We start from the raw sequence: 15855 nt of genomic DNA on the forward strand, positions 1-15855 counted from the left end.
TCCACACAAATTAAATGTACTCCCAGTCATCTTATCATGAGTTTGAAAGCCATTTTCCCGCAATTCCTTAAGCTCGTCAACTAATGGGCGCAAATACACATCAATCTCATTTCCAAGTGCTTTTGACCTAGGAATTAACAAGGTTAAAAAAGAGAGTGGTTTTTTCATGCATTTCCAAGGGGGCAAATTATATGGAAATATAACAACTGGCCACATACTGTATAGCTTACTTATATCTAAAAATGGAGTAATACCGTCACTTGCAAGGCCTAATCTGACATTTCATGGGTCTTAAGCAAAATGAGGGTACAGTTGGTCAAATTCTTTCCATGTGATAGAGTATGCTGGATGTCTCATTGTGTTCAGATTATTAACTTTTTTTTCCTTGTGCCACCTCATGTCTTTACTCGTATGTCTCAACATGAACAACCTTTGTAGCCTGGGTTTAAGTGGAAAATATCGTAACACTTTTCTTGGAACCTTTTTTCTTTGCTCATAATGACTATCTTTATACCTTGGCTCATTACAAACTGGACATCTATCTTTCTTTTCATGTTATTTATAGAACAATATACACTCATAATAGCAAGCATGTATATTCTCACACCCCAATCCAAGACTTTTCAATAACTTCTTGCACTTACGGAACGATTCGGGAACACTGTTTGGTTTGGGACACATCTTCTTCATCATTGCTAGCATCTTATCAATGGCCTTATTTGTCATGTGATTATCAACTTTGTTTTGAATTAACTCCACAACATAAGACAAAATTGTATATTAATTGCGTCCAGTGTATAGTTCCTTTTGAGCTTCACGAAGCAACATATCATAAGTATGAACATTTACCCTAAGAGCATTGGTCATATCTCCACCCCACATGGTATCTTAGACCTCCAGTGTATCTTGATCATCATCATCATCATGTATTCTTCCAAATGCATCATCCATCATTTTTAACATGTTGACATTAGAATTATGGATCAGCTCGTTGTTCGTAGACATTGAAGACTCTACTTGCACTTGATTAATATGCTCACCATGATTTATCCATAGATCATAATTTATATCCATACTAGAATTCAATAAATGAAGATGAACATCTTCAACTGAGCGAAAAAATCTATTATGACAAACCCTACAAGGACACAGTATCTGATTATTCTGGTTCACAAGGTGACAAGCAGCGTCAATGAATGATTGGTCCCCTTCTCTATACTTGGAACTAAGGCGATTCCAACAACGAATCCATTGTCTATCCTTAACGTCAGATCACTTCAATACTAGTATTGGGCGCAAACTTTCATATATTCTAATAGGTTGCCATAAAAATTTAAAAAAAGAATTGTTAAGATAGGCATATAATATAGTAAAGATGAATGTCAATAAAACAAAGAAAGCAAAGATAGGCATACAATATAGCAAGATGAATTTCGTATAACTCGAAATTCAAGATTAGGAAGATGCTAAAACAAAGAAAGTAGACCATTAAGCATTCGCACCCATCTAAATACAATTTTTTTTGTTTTTTTTATAGAAAAAAGCATGTCATTTAAGTATTCACACCCACATTGTAAACCCTAATTTAGAAATATATATCAACTGTAAGACTAAGTCCTGACTCCTCATCCAAAAGAAACTCTTAAGTTGTTACTCGGTCAACAGTTCTACGTTGGATAGGTTTTATATTTTTGAATATTTGTTTTTCAAAGATTATTGTGATTAGCTTCCATCATTTAATCTGATGGTGATTTTGAATTTTGAATTATAGCTTGTAAATAGGATTTTCAAAACCCTAATGTAATATGTATTGAATTATAAATACATGGCACCCTACATTATTAAGGGTATGCAAAACCATTGAAGAAAACCTTGTTCATAGTTTTTAGTTTCCTGCGAGTTTCTACTTTTATAATCTTCTATGATTCTCTAGTTCTTTATGGTACTCAAAGCCCTATAAGTCCAACGACAGAAGATTAACCCCCCCACCTACAGTCCCTACTGCAAATATGTCTTCCTACATGACTACTATTGTGAACAACTAGATAGGACTAACTATCCTCTATGGTTAGCCCAGATTCTAGTCGTGATCTTATGGGCTATGTCGATGGCATCATCCTAAAATTTAATTAAACAAAAATAGAAAAATCTTCTACCCGAATAACACGAGTGAGATTTCTACTACTGGGTTTCTCTGCACATACTTAGAATGATCTATTCCACCAAAACAAATTCCTTACCAGAGGTGGCCAACAGGGCCGACAAACCCAAATCCAAACAAGCTGGTTATACCCACTCTTCTCCAATTGATGTTTAACTCTTCATCTTCACCCTATCCATGAAGACAAATAAGTTAGTCAATTATCATGGGAAACTCATTAACAAAATATTTGATAGCAACATCTTGCAGGCACACATTTGATCATTTAATATAAAACAAAATGTTGAGAAATTCCAAAACTTCTACGTTATTTTCTATCATATATATAGCCTAAAATTGGGGACTCTGCACAAGGTGTTATGCTTAACAGCATTTTCAGAAAGTGTTTGGATCATTTACAATAGAAAAATCGTTTAAAAACATTACCAAAACAAGTCATGTTTCTCTAAACTAAGAAAAATATACACTATGAACAAGTAGTTTAATATCCTCTCCAAAATATGTGATCCTCCAAATCATGAGATAACGAAAATGTAGCTACCAAACCTTTTCCCTAAACATGGAGAAAGACTTAAATGGAACGGGTTCACTGCCACTTACACATGGAATTGTATTACTGAACACCATGTGATAGTGAACCTACTCAAAGTAAGTTGCTCACATGGAACCATATCCGCTTGGTGCCACATTGACCCCATTATTCAGCAACAGATCCGACACTTCTTGAAGATTAAAAAAAAACCAACGAGCACAATGAAAGTCTTTTCAAATCCCATGGCAACAATTCAATAAACATTGACATATAAAATAAACAAATACAGAGGTCATCCCGAGCATGAAAGCAATTCCACAAACACAGACACATAAACACAAGAACAAGAGCTGAAAAAGAAAGTAACCATTCTTCGAATGATGAAACGAGATATTTCAAATTTTTTGCAAGACATAAAAGAAACTAAACAGGTGTTCCCCTACATTTCTATAAACTGATGATATTCGTATTTTCACATAATGTTCTTACAGATTCTATAAGTTCTACTTAAAAAATACTCCACTCCCATCCCCATATTAACTTTAAAAGACAAATGTGTATTTGTGGAAATTTTAAGTTTGTTTGAATGTATTTTTCATAGATTGATTGAATGTACAAGGGGGGGGATATATAATGAGGTAGAAGGTTACAAGCAACCTTACCTTGGCAAATCCTACTAACCCGGTAAACCCTAAAGCTATCACTCCTTAAATTAAAGGAGTGCAACAAGTAGCTAGGAAACAACTATCAACAAGTCATCTAGATGTCAATCTTCCTCAAATTAAGGGATTAGACTTAATAGAGAATCTCATGGAAAGAGGAAACATAAAATCTGGCAGCATCAGTCACTCCATATCGTCTAATATTCATATGCAGCATCAGTTATATTGTCTAATATCCATACACATCATCAGTCACCCCACATCGTCTAATAGTACTAATTACCCGACAGAAATCATGCTCCATGTGCTAAATGCTCTCATAAATATCATTTTACATTTCAAGAACATAACATCAGACTATCCCCCAACAAAGTTCATCAACTGGTCAACCCCTCTTACTTAAATAGCACTTGAATGAGAAGATTCTGGTCCATCCCACACTAAGCGAAAAACCTACTCTATAACAATGCAATAAAAGCCTCTAAGACAATGCACCTAATATCAAGTAAGGAACTATATATATAGTACTTCTTAAAAATTAAACTTGCGTTGTGCTAATATTTCAAAAATTTGTTCATCGTAACTTGTAAACATAGATAGAGTATCATTATCAACTTAACTAAAAGGCAAATCGATTCAAGAACTACTAAATATATGACCCTGTACCGCGGAACCCGCTTTGATTGATTCATCCTTAGTACCATCTGGCAAAGGCCATCCAAAGCATGAAAGTAATTACACAAACACAAGAACAAGAGCTAAACTATCAAATGTAGGAGAAAACAAGAGAGACCCATTTGGGAAAACAGTGAATTACATAGACCTATTTAAGCAAAATTTCAAATTTTCACGGTTGAGACAAATTTACAAGAGAGAAATCAAGAAAAGTGTAGTAATTTCAAGAGACAAAGAGAGATTTGAGTACCTTTTGAGAAGAAATTGTGAGAAAAGATAGCTAAGAAACTAGGTCTTCTTAAACCAAAGAGAGTAGAGTACGAGAGCAAGCAGCTGAGGTTTAAGGAAGACGAAAGTGCGATGCAGTCATGGCCACCAACAATCCGTCATCAGCAAAGTTCAGAGACTAAGAGACGAAGTGGGGTGGAAGTAGAATAGATGAGTTCTAATTGGGGCTTTGTTTTTATGTTTTTTTTTTTTCCCTCTGCCTTTAGTAAAACAAATGGTGACGAATTGACTTTTCTCACATATCTAGGTGACCTAATCTTAGGTTATGTGAAGAACCCAATTTTTTGTCACCTAGTGAAAACAATTGGGGCAGCAAAATTTGGCGCCAAAAAATTTGTGAGGAATTTAGACTTGCTATGTGACAAACAACATTCCAAAATTGTTTTGTATCCCATAGTAGGCCTAATCCATGTTTTCTTGTATTGTAGGAACTTCGCGTCCTCCACTAGCAAATTAATGCTGTATTTTAATTGTTCTTATTTCGCACGTTAAGCATTTTCAATAATTGGTTGATTTTGCATCATTGATCTATAATTGTGATTTATTTTTAGGGAGTTTGACTAGAAAGCCAAGAATGTTTTCTTATATTAAACAATTTGTACCCAGCTTAAGACAAAAAAACAGTCCAACATACAAATCGAATCGCAACCCTAACGTGACTCTTGTTTTCGATTTTTGTCCTAAATTAATAGTATTTGTTTTTCTTTTCCAAATAGTAAAAGAAGTTAGCTAGAAGTTTTGCTTAATAAGTCGTATGTAACACGAAGGCTTATATCAAGGGCCAAATCATTCTTAATTAGAATTTCATTAATTAGTATTACAAGTAAGCAAGCAGTCGTTGTAGGTTTTGGTAGGAAGGGACAGTTGCCTAATATGGCCGCCAACAAAGACCAAAGCTATATTCTTCCCTCATGAAAAAGGATTTTAATAACATGCTGTGTTTATTATTTTTATGAAGAGCAAGATCAAGTCCTTACTTTTTCATTTAAAAATATATATATTTTTCTTCTGGAAAGGTTATTTAAAGGTCTTGTTGGCAGGAAGAATACAGAAACTCCGCCATGAAAATGATATACATGCACCAATCCCTTGCTCATATTGTGCGTGGTCCTTAAATTAAATATCGGTTTAGTACTATCTAAATTAAGGGGTCTGTTGAGAGTTATATATTTATATATTAGTTAAAGTGTAAATAGTAGTCCGTTGTTTCACATTGAAGAAGTGCATATGGAATATTAATGGTAACTCCTATATATACTTCACTTTGAAGATTAATGAATATACAAGAAATTCCCAAATATTGTCATATATATTTTTGGTATTGTACCATGTTTAATTCAACTTGGCCTCGGAGTAGTTTGCTCTTAGTGACTTGTGTGCTTTAATTTTGTGCCCACTTTTCTTAATATCGTGCCAAAAAAAAAAAGTGAACAGTGCATGCTACAGTGTCATAAACAGAGCATTGCTATAATGCCAGAACAGTGATCTAGTAAATTATCTTAATTTCGCCTGCGTATTTTTTGTGCCTTTATTGTTCGTGTTTGAGCTAAATGGCTCAATATAATCATAGTGTTGTTATGCATCTAGGTGGAACAAATATATGGATAATTGATACTGGGGCCACTGATCATGTGACTGGTGACCCTGGAGTGTTTGATGAGCTATGTGACTATTTCATGATCCGTATATTACTAGTGCAAATGGAAGATCATCCCTGTGAAGGGTGAAGCCACTATCTCTCTCACCCCGACCTTATCACTGGTCCATGCTTTACTAGTTCATGATGTTAGGTGCAATCTTTTATCGGTTGGAAAACTACTTGATACCTTATATTTTCCACTTATTTGTACCCCACGTATTGTTATTTTCAAGACATTCAAAGCAACTTCCTCAGATAAATAAAAGAAACTTCTAGGAAATATATTAAGGGCGCGTTTACTAATCCGCAATCAAATTGAGAGGAATTGAATTGAGGAGGAATTGAAATGAGGCGGAATCAGAATCAGATTCCTGTCGAAGTTGTTTACTAAAACTGTCTGGAATTGGAATAGAATTCCATAAAGCTGTTTACTAATTCACCAGAATCGGAATATAAACCAGTATGATTACTAAAATGCCCGTGTCCCAAATCAAATGTTTTATATACCTTTTTTAATAAAATTTGATATAGTATATAATAGTAAGAAAAAATTAAATTGCTTTTTTATTTCATAGACACATTAAAATGATTTTCTTTTTTATTTATTTATAAATTTAAGCATTTACTTTAATATCGAAATTTTCTCGCTCAAGTTGTAGTTTCTTCTCTTCGACATATGTATGGAGTTGTGCATAATGTGAATGTGCATGGAGTTGTGCATAATGTGAATGAGCATGGAGTTGTGCATAATGTGAATGAGCATGGAGTTGTGCTTGATGAGGTAGAAGGACATGGAAAGAAATTGTTAGGAGCATTAGTTAACTCTTCGAGGATATATTTTGTTACATGATGTCAATGAGTAGAAGGAATGATTTTTACCATTTCAAACCAAAAAAAAAAAACTTGATTCTCCTTAAACTAAAGAGATCTTCACGAGGTGGATTTTGTACAATAGTAAATAAATGAAGAAAAAACATTAGGAACAAACAAAGAGTAGGAAATAACTTCATTAAAGTTAATATTTTACATAAAAGTATATCTATCTAACCGTCATAACCAACCTAAAAAAACTAGTCATACCTTGCCTAGGCATCATATCATCAACAAAATATTCATAACCTGTCTACACATCAAATTGTCAACAAAATATTCCTAACCTGCCTAAACATCATAATATCAACAAAAAGTAGTTCTTCACCATCATGTTGTCATCTAATCAGTCATTAGCTTTACAAAACATTCACAATTTTCCCTGATATGTTATCATGGCAGCGAGCACATCATAGCAAACAACTAGCATTCATTTTCTTTGGACCATCGCTTAGATGTCATTATGCATTAAAGTTTGCAACAAAGTAGCCACATATGCACTCTTTCTTTCATCATACATGTTCAAAAAGACCCTTAGAAGGTCATGTTCTTTGGCCAAGAAGTTGGTGACTTTAAATAATTCCATGGGAGCCAAAAACTCCATTTTGCTCAACTCACCATCAAGTTTTTGTTGCAACCAGTGAAGAGAGCTCAACCCACAACCTTGTCCTTACTCTTCCTAATTTCATAAAGATGATAAATATTTGATTAATAAACATTTGTAAGTATTAGGGATAAAGTACTCTTCCTAAACAATACAACATTTCAAAGATCACAGGTACACAATCCTGCATATCAATCTTTTTCTTAACAAGTCAAATCATACCAAACAATGATAATCTTGTATCAGATGATCTAAAATGTTGTGAGTCCTATATAACCTTCAGGGAAGATTATTTTATGGTAAATAAATAGTAGTCGACTATCGTTGTAGCTTTCGAGATCAAGACAGTGTGAACCTTACCAAGAAAGGCAATGCTAATAACTATTCTTCAAGCTTTCGGTATCTTCAGGCATAGACTAGCCTATGAAATTCAATAAGTTGAATCAAACTCTGACCTTTCTGATTCAAATTAAGACATGCAACTAGAATTTATTCTTGCATCATATGCTCTTCAAATACCTAGCTTTCTAAACCCAATAGGATCAACAAATTGCATAACCCAATTCAGAAGATCATCAAACACACAAATCCCAAATGTCGCTGATCTAAGCATAAGGTCAAACAAATCCAAAAGGCAAATAAAAAGAAAATTTTGCATCTTTGATTCTTTATGCACCTAACCATGAAAAACGAGATCCATTATGCAAATAAATAACAGTAAATCAATATTCAGCTCAATAAATTCCCAACAACCCAATAATATAATTCAGTCATTAGCTTTACAAAACATTCACAATTTTTCCTAATATGTTATCATGGCAGCAAGCAAGTCATAGCAAAAAACTAGCATTCTTATTCTTTGGACCATCACTTAGATGTCATTATGCATTAAGGTCTGCAACAAAATAGTCACATGTGCACTCTTCCTTTCATCAGACATGTTGAAAAAGACCCTTAGAAGGTCATGTTCTTTGGCCATGAAGTTGGTGACTTTAAATAATTCCATGGGAGCCAAAAACTCCATTTTGCTCAACTCATCGTCAAGTTTTTGTTACAACCAATGAAGAGAGCTCAACCCACAACCTTGTTCTCACTCTTCCTAATTTCATAAAGATGATGAATATTTGATTAATAAACATTTGTAAGCATAAAGTATTAGGGATAAAGTAATCTTCCTAAAAATACAACATTTGTGAGCATAAAGAATTAGGGATAAAGTATTGTTCCTAAACAATACATCATTTCAAAGATCACAGGTATACAATCTTGCATATCAGTCTTTTTCTTAACATGTCAGATCATACCAAACAATGATAATCTTGTGTCAGATGATCTAAAATGTTGTGAGTCCTATATAACCTTCAGGGAAGATTATTTCTATGGTAAATAAATAGTAGTCGACTATCGTTTTAGCTTTCGAGATCAAGACAGTGTGAACCTCACCAAAAAAGGCAATGTTGAGAACTATTCTTCTAGCTTTCAGTATCTTTAAGCATAGACTAGCCTATGAAATTCAATAAGTTGAATCAAACTCTGACCTTTCTGCTTCAAAGTAAGACATGCAACTAGAATTTATTCTTGCATCATATGCTCTTCAAATACCTAGCTTTCTAAACCCAATCGGATCAACAAATTGCATAACCCAATTCAGAAGATCATCAAACACACAAATCCCAAATGTCGCTGATCTAAGCATAAGGTCAAACAAATCCAAAAGGCAAATAAAAAGAAAATTTTGCATCTTTGATTCTTTATGCACCTAACTATGAAAAAAGAGATCCATTATGCAAATAAACAATTGTAAATCAATATTCAGCTCAATAAATTCCCAACAACCCAATAATATAATTCAATCATTAGCTTTACAAAACATTCACAATTTTCCCTGATATGTTATCATGGCAGCGAGCACGTCATAGCAAAAAACTAGCATTCTTATTCTTTGGACCATCGCTTAGATGTCATTATGCATTAAAGTCTGCAACAAAGTAGTCATATATGCACTCTTCCTTTCATCAGACATGTTGAAAAAGACCCTTAGAATGTCATGTTCTTTGGCCAAGAAATTGGTGACTTTAAATAATTCCATGGGAGCCAAAAACTCCATTTTGCTCAAGTCACCGTCAAGTTTTTGTTGCAACCAGTGAAGAGAGCTCAACCCACAACCTTGTCCTCACTCTTCCTAATTTCATAAAGATGTTGAATTTTTGATTAATAAACATTTGTAAGTATTAGGGATAAATTACTCTTCCTAAACAATACAACATTTCAAAGATCACAGGTACACAATCCCGCATATCAATCTTTTTCTTAACAAGTCAAATCATACCAAACAATGATAATCTTGTATCAGATGATCTAAAATGTTGTGAGTCCTATATAACCTTCAGGGAATATTATTTCTATGGTAAATAAATAGTAGTCGACTATCGTTGTAGCTTTCGAGATCAAGACAGTGTGAACCCCACCAAGAAAGACAATGTTGAGAACTATTCTTCTAGCTTTCGGTATCTTCAAGCATAGACTAGCCTATGAAATTTAATAAATTGAATCAAACTCTAACCTTTCTGCTTCAAATTAAGACATGCAACTAGAATTTATTCTTGCATCATATGCTCTTCAAATACCTAGCTTTCTAAACCCAATAGGATCAACAAATTGCATAACCCAATTTAGAAGATCATCAAACACACAAATCCCAAATGTCGCTGATCTAAGCATATGGTCAAACAAATCCAAAAGGCAAATAAAAAGAAAATTTTGCATCTTTGATTCTTTATGCACGTAACTATGAAAAAAGAGATCCATTATGCAAATAAACAACTGTAAATCAATATTCAGCTCAATAAATTCCCAACAACCCAATAATATAATTTAGTCATTAGCTTTACAAAACATTCACAATTTTCCCTGATATGTTATCATGGCAGCGAGCATGTCATAGCAAAAAACTAGCATTCATATTCTTTGGACCATCGCTTAGATGTCATTATGCATTAAAGTCTGCAACAAAGTAGTCACATATGCACTCTTCCTTTCATCAGACATGTTGAAAAAGACCCTTAGAATGTCATGTTCTTTGGCCAAGAAATTGGTGACTTTAAATAATTCCATGGGAGCCAAAAACTCCATTTTGCTCAACTCACCGTCAAGTTTTTGTTGCAACCATTGAAGAGAGCTCAACCCACAACCTTGTCCTCACTCTTCCTAATTTCATAAAGATGATGAATATTTGATTCATAAACATTTGTAAGCATAAAGTATTAGGGATAAAGTACTCTTCCTAAAAATACAACATTTGTGAGCATAAAGAATTAGGGATAAAGTACTCTTCCTAAACAATACAACATTTCAAAGATCACAGGTACACAATCCTACATATCAATTTTTTTCTTAACAATTCAAATCATACCAAACAATGATAATCTTGTGTCAGATGATCTAAAATGTTGTGAGTCCTATATAACTTTCACGGAAGATTATTTCTATGGTAAATAAATAGTAGTCGACTATTGTTGTTGCTTTCAAGATCAAGACAGTGTGAACCTCACCAAGAAAGACAATGCTAAGAACTATTCTTCTAGCTTTCGGTATCTTCAAACATAGACTAGCCTATGAAATTCAATAAGTTGAATCAAACTCTAACCTTTCTGCTTCAAATTAAGACATGTAACTAGAATTTATTCTTGGATCATATGCTCTTCAAAGACCTAGCTTTCTAAACCCAATAGGATCAACAAATTGCATAACCCAATTCAGAAGATCATCAAACACACAAATCCCAAATGTCGCTAATCTAAGCATAAGGTCAAACAAATCCAAAAGGCAAATAAAAAGAAAATTTTGCATCTTTGATTCTTTATGCACCTAACTATGAAAAAAAAAAAAAAAGAGATCCATTATGCAAATAAACAACTGTAAATCAATATTCAACTCAATAAATCCAAAAACCAATAAAAAAGTTTCCAACTTTTATTGAAATTCAAAGTAAAAAACTTACAAGAACAAGTGGGCAGCTCAACCCCCCTTCTCTCTCTCTCTCCCTCTCTAACAAGTGAAGTGAACTGAAGTGAAGGAAGCAATGAAAGTTTCAGCAAGATGCAAGGAAACACAATTAATGGAAAATCTTTCATTTATTTTCTATCAAAAGTCAGAGTCTTCGTCCAGAAAACTCATTGTTGACTCCCCTGTGTAGTTCAAAGAAAAAAATTCAACATAGAGATAAAAACGCAGAAGAAGTAGGAATTTGCTTGTTCGTAATTGTGACGAGAGCTGAAGCTGAGAGAAGAGAGAAATGAGCTACGGTTAAGAGAAGAGAGAAAGGAGCTGTGTGAAAAGAAAAAAAATGACAACCTAGGGTTAGGGATAATCTTGGAAATAATGAAAGTGAGTGAGGGCATGAAGGGAAAAAAATATTCATTCCAATCGCTTGGGCAATCCAGAATCCAAATACCTTCTTTATGTTGGGAATCCAAATCAGCCAAATCTTGGAATTGGATTCCATTTTTTGTGTGGGCCCCATGCACTTTTGATTCCTCCCAATTTTAGTAAACACAAGTATAATCCATAATCGGAATCGGATTCCTTATTCTCATTCCAATTACGGGAAACACGCTATAAGACTTTCGGTGCTATTCTTTTCTTGATAGTTAACAAAAGAAACTGTATGAATTCATGAATTTATTGGATTCATTAGTATTAGGGATGGGCAACAGTTATGGCGGGCAGGTAACCGTGGCTATTTATCCATAACCGTTTATATTCATACCCACATAACCGTTTACCCGTTAGGTAATTGCATAAACGGTTATACACATACCCATAACCGTTTATAAACGATTAACCAAACTCATAACCGTGTACCCATTTAACCATAATTGTTTAACCATTTAACCATAATCATTTACCCATTTACCTGTTTACCCGTTTTTGAACCGATTTATCCTTTTTTTTTTACCCATTTACCCCTTTTCACCCGTCTACATTTTTTTTAACAACTTGAAAATTACAAAAGAATAATTTGTCATAATTTTCATTTTCTGACAATTAAACACCATTATAGGTCCATTTTAGCATGCATTTCCTTACTTTAATCACTTAAGTTCTCATACAATTCCAATAATTGAAAGAATAGTTTACGAACGATATTTTTCTGCTACACCCAAGCAAGTCTTTAATTATAATCCATATGATTACAAAGTAAAGCTTCTAAAAACAAAAAGTAGTCATTATCTAAAATACTAGATTATTCAAAGCTCCAAAATATTCCGAAACTAAACACTTACGAGCACTAATGCTTTAGCATGTTCAATCACAAAGTCTCATCAACTCGTTGTCACCAAAAGAGGCCTACAAAAGAAATGTATAAATTGAATTAGTATCCCATTTAGGAACACCGACACCAATTAGCATGAATCCAACAGAGGTAAGTGATCACAGAAGGTTTACATTGTACTCTCAGTTATCAGGAAAGAAAAAAAGAAGCAAACAAAAGCAGAGTACCAAATCAATTGAGTTAGTATCACCATTCATCAATATGCATAAATAGAAGCCCATATGCATAAATTGAATTAGTATCACCAATAACTCCAAAGTAAAAAACAAAAATAAATGGGTAAATGGATATCGTTATAACCGCGAGTAATACCCATAACCGATGGATACCCATTATAACCATGGGTAATACCCATAACCACCCATTTAAATTTCACGGATAAACGGTTATACCCATCACCGTTTGTTCGTCTAAACGGTCACCCATAACCGTAACTGTGAACTTTAAATGGGCGGGTAACCGCGGTTACCCAAACCCATGAGTATTTTACCCATCCCTAATTAGTATTGAGGGTCCTCATCTTCCAGCCCATTCTGGATTGCACCATGAGTTTTTCTATCATGCGCCTATCAGTTGTGTGCGTGACCTCATATGACCAGAATTCATTGCATATAGCAACTCAAACATTATTGTAACTAAATATCAACATCATTTTTTTTTTTTAGTACATTGATATTTTTACATTAAGGGGAGAGAAGTTCGGCTAAGTCACACAATGGGTAGTCTACTTTGGTATTGAATTTGCTATTCACTAGATTCAAACCTAATACCTCTTATTTTCTAATGAAGAGGAATACCATCAGACCGTAGTACTAAGTGACATATCAACATCATATGAACAACGTGATAAGAATTTAGACTTGACTATATGTAAATGCCATATTATAACACGACAAAATACGAATTGTAGATTCATATTTATATGGATGATGAATGACAAATATGACCAAATTAAGTTTTTTTTTTTTTTTATTAATTTTCATTGCAAACAATATTACCATTCAAAGCTATACTAAGGAGAAAAATAGGATTTGAACTTGAAACACAATGATTCAAGGAAAAAAATACTAACCACTAGAGCAATCCATCATCTATTCTTTTACTAACAGCAGCATGCAAATTCATTGTCTTTTTTCTCTTCTTTTCTTTTCTTCAAGGATATATATACACCTTGCAAATCCGTCACGAATGACAAACATCATGTTAATGTTAGGCACTTTTAAGCCCACATAATGATGGAGGCGGAGAAAGAAGTCGTGAAAAGCCCAAGATAAAGTCATAGCCCAAGAAAGATAAAGAAGCCCAAGGTCCAAGAGGTTCCTGAGCGTTAAAGCCGATCGTCGACTAGCTCAACTTGAGTCATGACTAGGTTGTACAAGGTGCTTTTTTATTGTTAAAGGCACATGTGCAGACTGACAACTTTATGGCACAAGTGTCCAGTAGCAAGTCTACTTAGACCTCAATCAAGTCACGTGGCGGCTCGTAGTCAGGAGTAGAGGCCTAGGATGGGACGTAAAGGTAGTCGGGACAATGCTCGGGGAGATGGGGTTTGATAACCAAGGCCGAGCAGGTCTCTTAACACGCCTCGCCTAGAAAAGGCATGCAATCATAGCTTGATAAAAGTCACTTCACCGCCGAATGCCCAGCTAGTAGGTAAAGGGGTGTCAATACGCTAGTCTACATAGGTGGGGCATTAAATGCCAAATGAGACGAACTAAGGGCTTCTAGGTTCATCGAGAGCCTATATAAAGAAGGGGATCGTCTTGTAAAGGGGTCGGAAGAATGAGAAAAGAGAAAGTTCATGTAATTGGCCGAGCGCTATTTGTAGTCTTGAAATAAATATAATTGGATCAACAAAGTGGACGTAAACCAGTTTTGAGGGGTGAACCACTTAAATTTAAGGCCATTTTATTTTGGTCCATGTCCAAAGCTCAAAAAGGGTTTATTATTCTAATTTGTTAGCTTGCACATTTAGAGTGTTAACATACCACTACAGTGAAAATAAAAGAAAACCTTTTAGAGAACTATGCATACTCTAGTGTGCCTAAAAGTTTCGTCCTTTTTTTAACAAACGACATTATAACGGGGTAGGGGATTAGGTTAGGCCTCATAATGGGTTAATAATAATGTGGTTCAAATTCGTCTTTGACGAGAATCGAACATAAGACCTCTCACTTATAAGTGAAAAGAAATACCACTAGATCATAGTAATTTGTTTTTAGCAAAAGTTTAAGAACATATATACTTACAAAGAATGAGTATCATTCATATTTAGGTGTTTACTGCTGACAGCCAAGTGATTGAAAAAAGTAAGTGGATATGTGTGTTTTGGGTATGGCATACCTAAAATAAAGGTATCCCATAAATATATAGGGGGTTTATTTATAGAGGTTTATTTATCCCATGCCCGTAACCCATTTCTTCTCATTCCTCATTCCTTTCATATCCATCCGTGCTCATCTCCATATCACGTACCGAAAGTAAGCATGCCTGAAGAGTTGTGTAGGCTCCTTTTCAATGACCAAAACTTTCCATATATCCGTAATTCTAAATAGTGCAAGAGTTTCTTGTAGTTATATCTGCCGTGTATCTTCATCTCCATATAACGTAACGAAAGTAACCATGCCTGAAGACTTTCTTGTAGTAATATCTTCCGTGTATCTTCTAACATTTGAAAATCAAAAATCTAGAAAAAGAATGTGTGGCCGCTGGGGCGTAGTGTGCTTAATTTAGTTGAATAACTCGAACACGAAAGAATGGTTCGTTGCTTGTAGCCTGTGATAATGCAAAGTGTGTTTACATTGGGGTGTTCAATTCTATGAATGTGCTTCATCCTGCATGGTAAAATAAAGCAGCCAACCTATTTATTACTCAAACAAGTGTGGCAGTTGTCGTGCCTAATCTGCTTGAGGAGAACACCAAAGAATTTGAGAAAATGGTTCATTACTTTTATTTATGGGGGCCTCCAAACGGGCCAAACCTACCTAACCCAAAAAAAGAGAACCAACCTATTTAATAGCAAATAATTAAACATAGCGAAATTTCACATGGGCTTCCATTACGAGCTTCAACTCTCCACCTGCAAATTA

Source organism: Pyrus communis, chromosome 11 (genome assembly GCF_041283825.1).
Source record: "Pyrus communis isolate YQ-2024b chromosome 11, ASM4128382v1, whole genome shotgun sequence".
Classification (NCBI taxonomy): Eukaryota; Viridiplantae; Streptophyta; class Magnoliopsida; order Rosales; family Rosaceae; genus Pyrus; species Pyrus communis.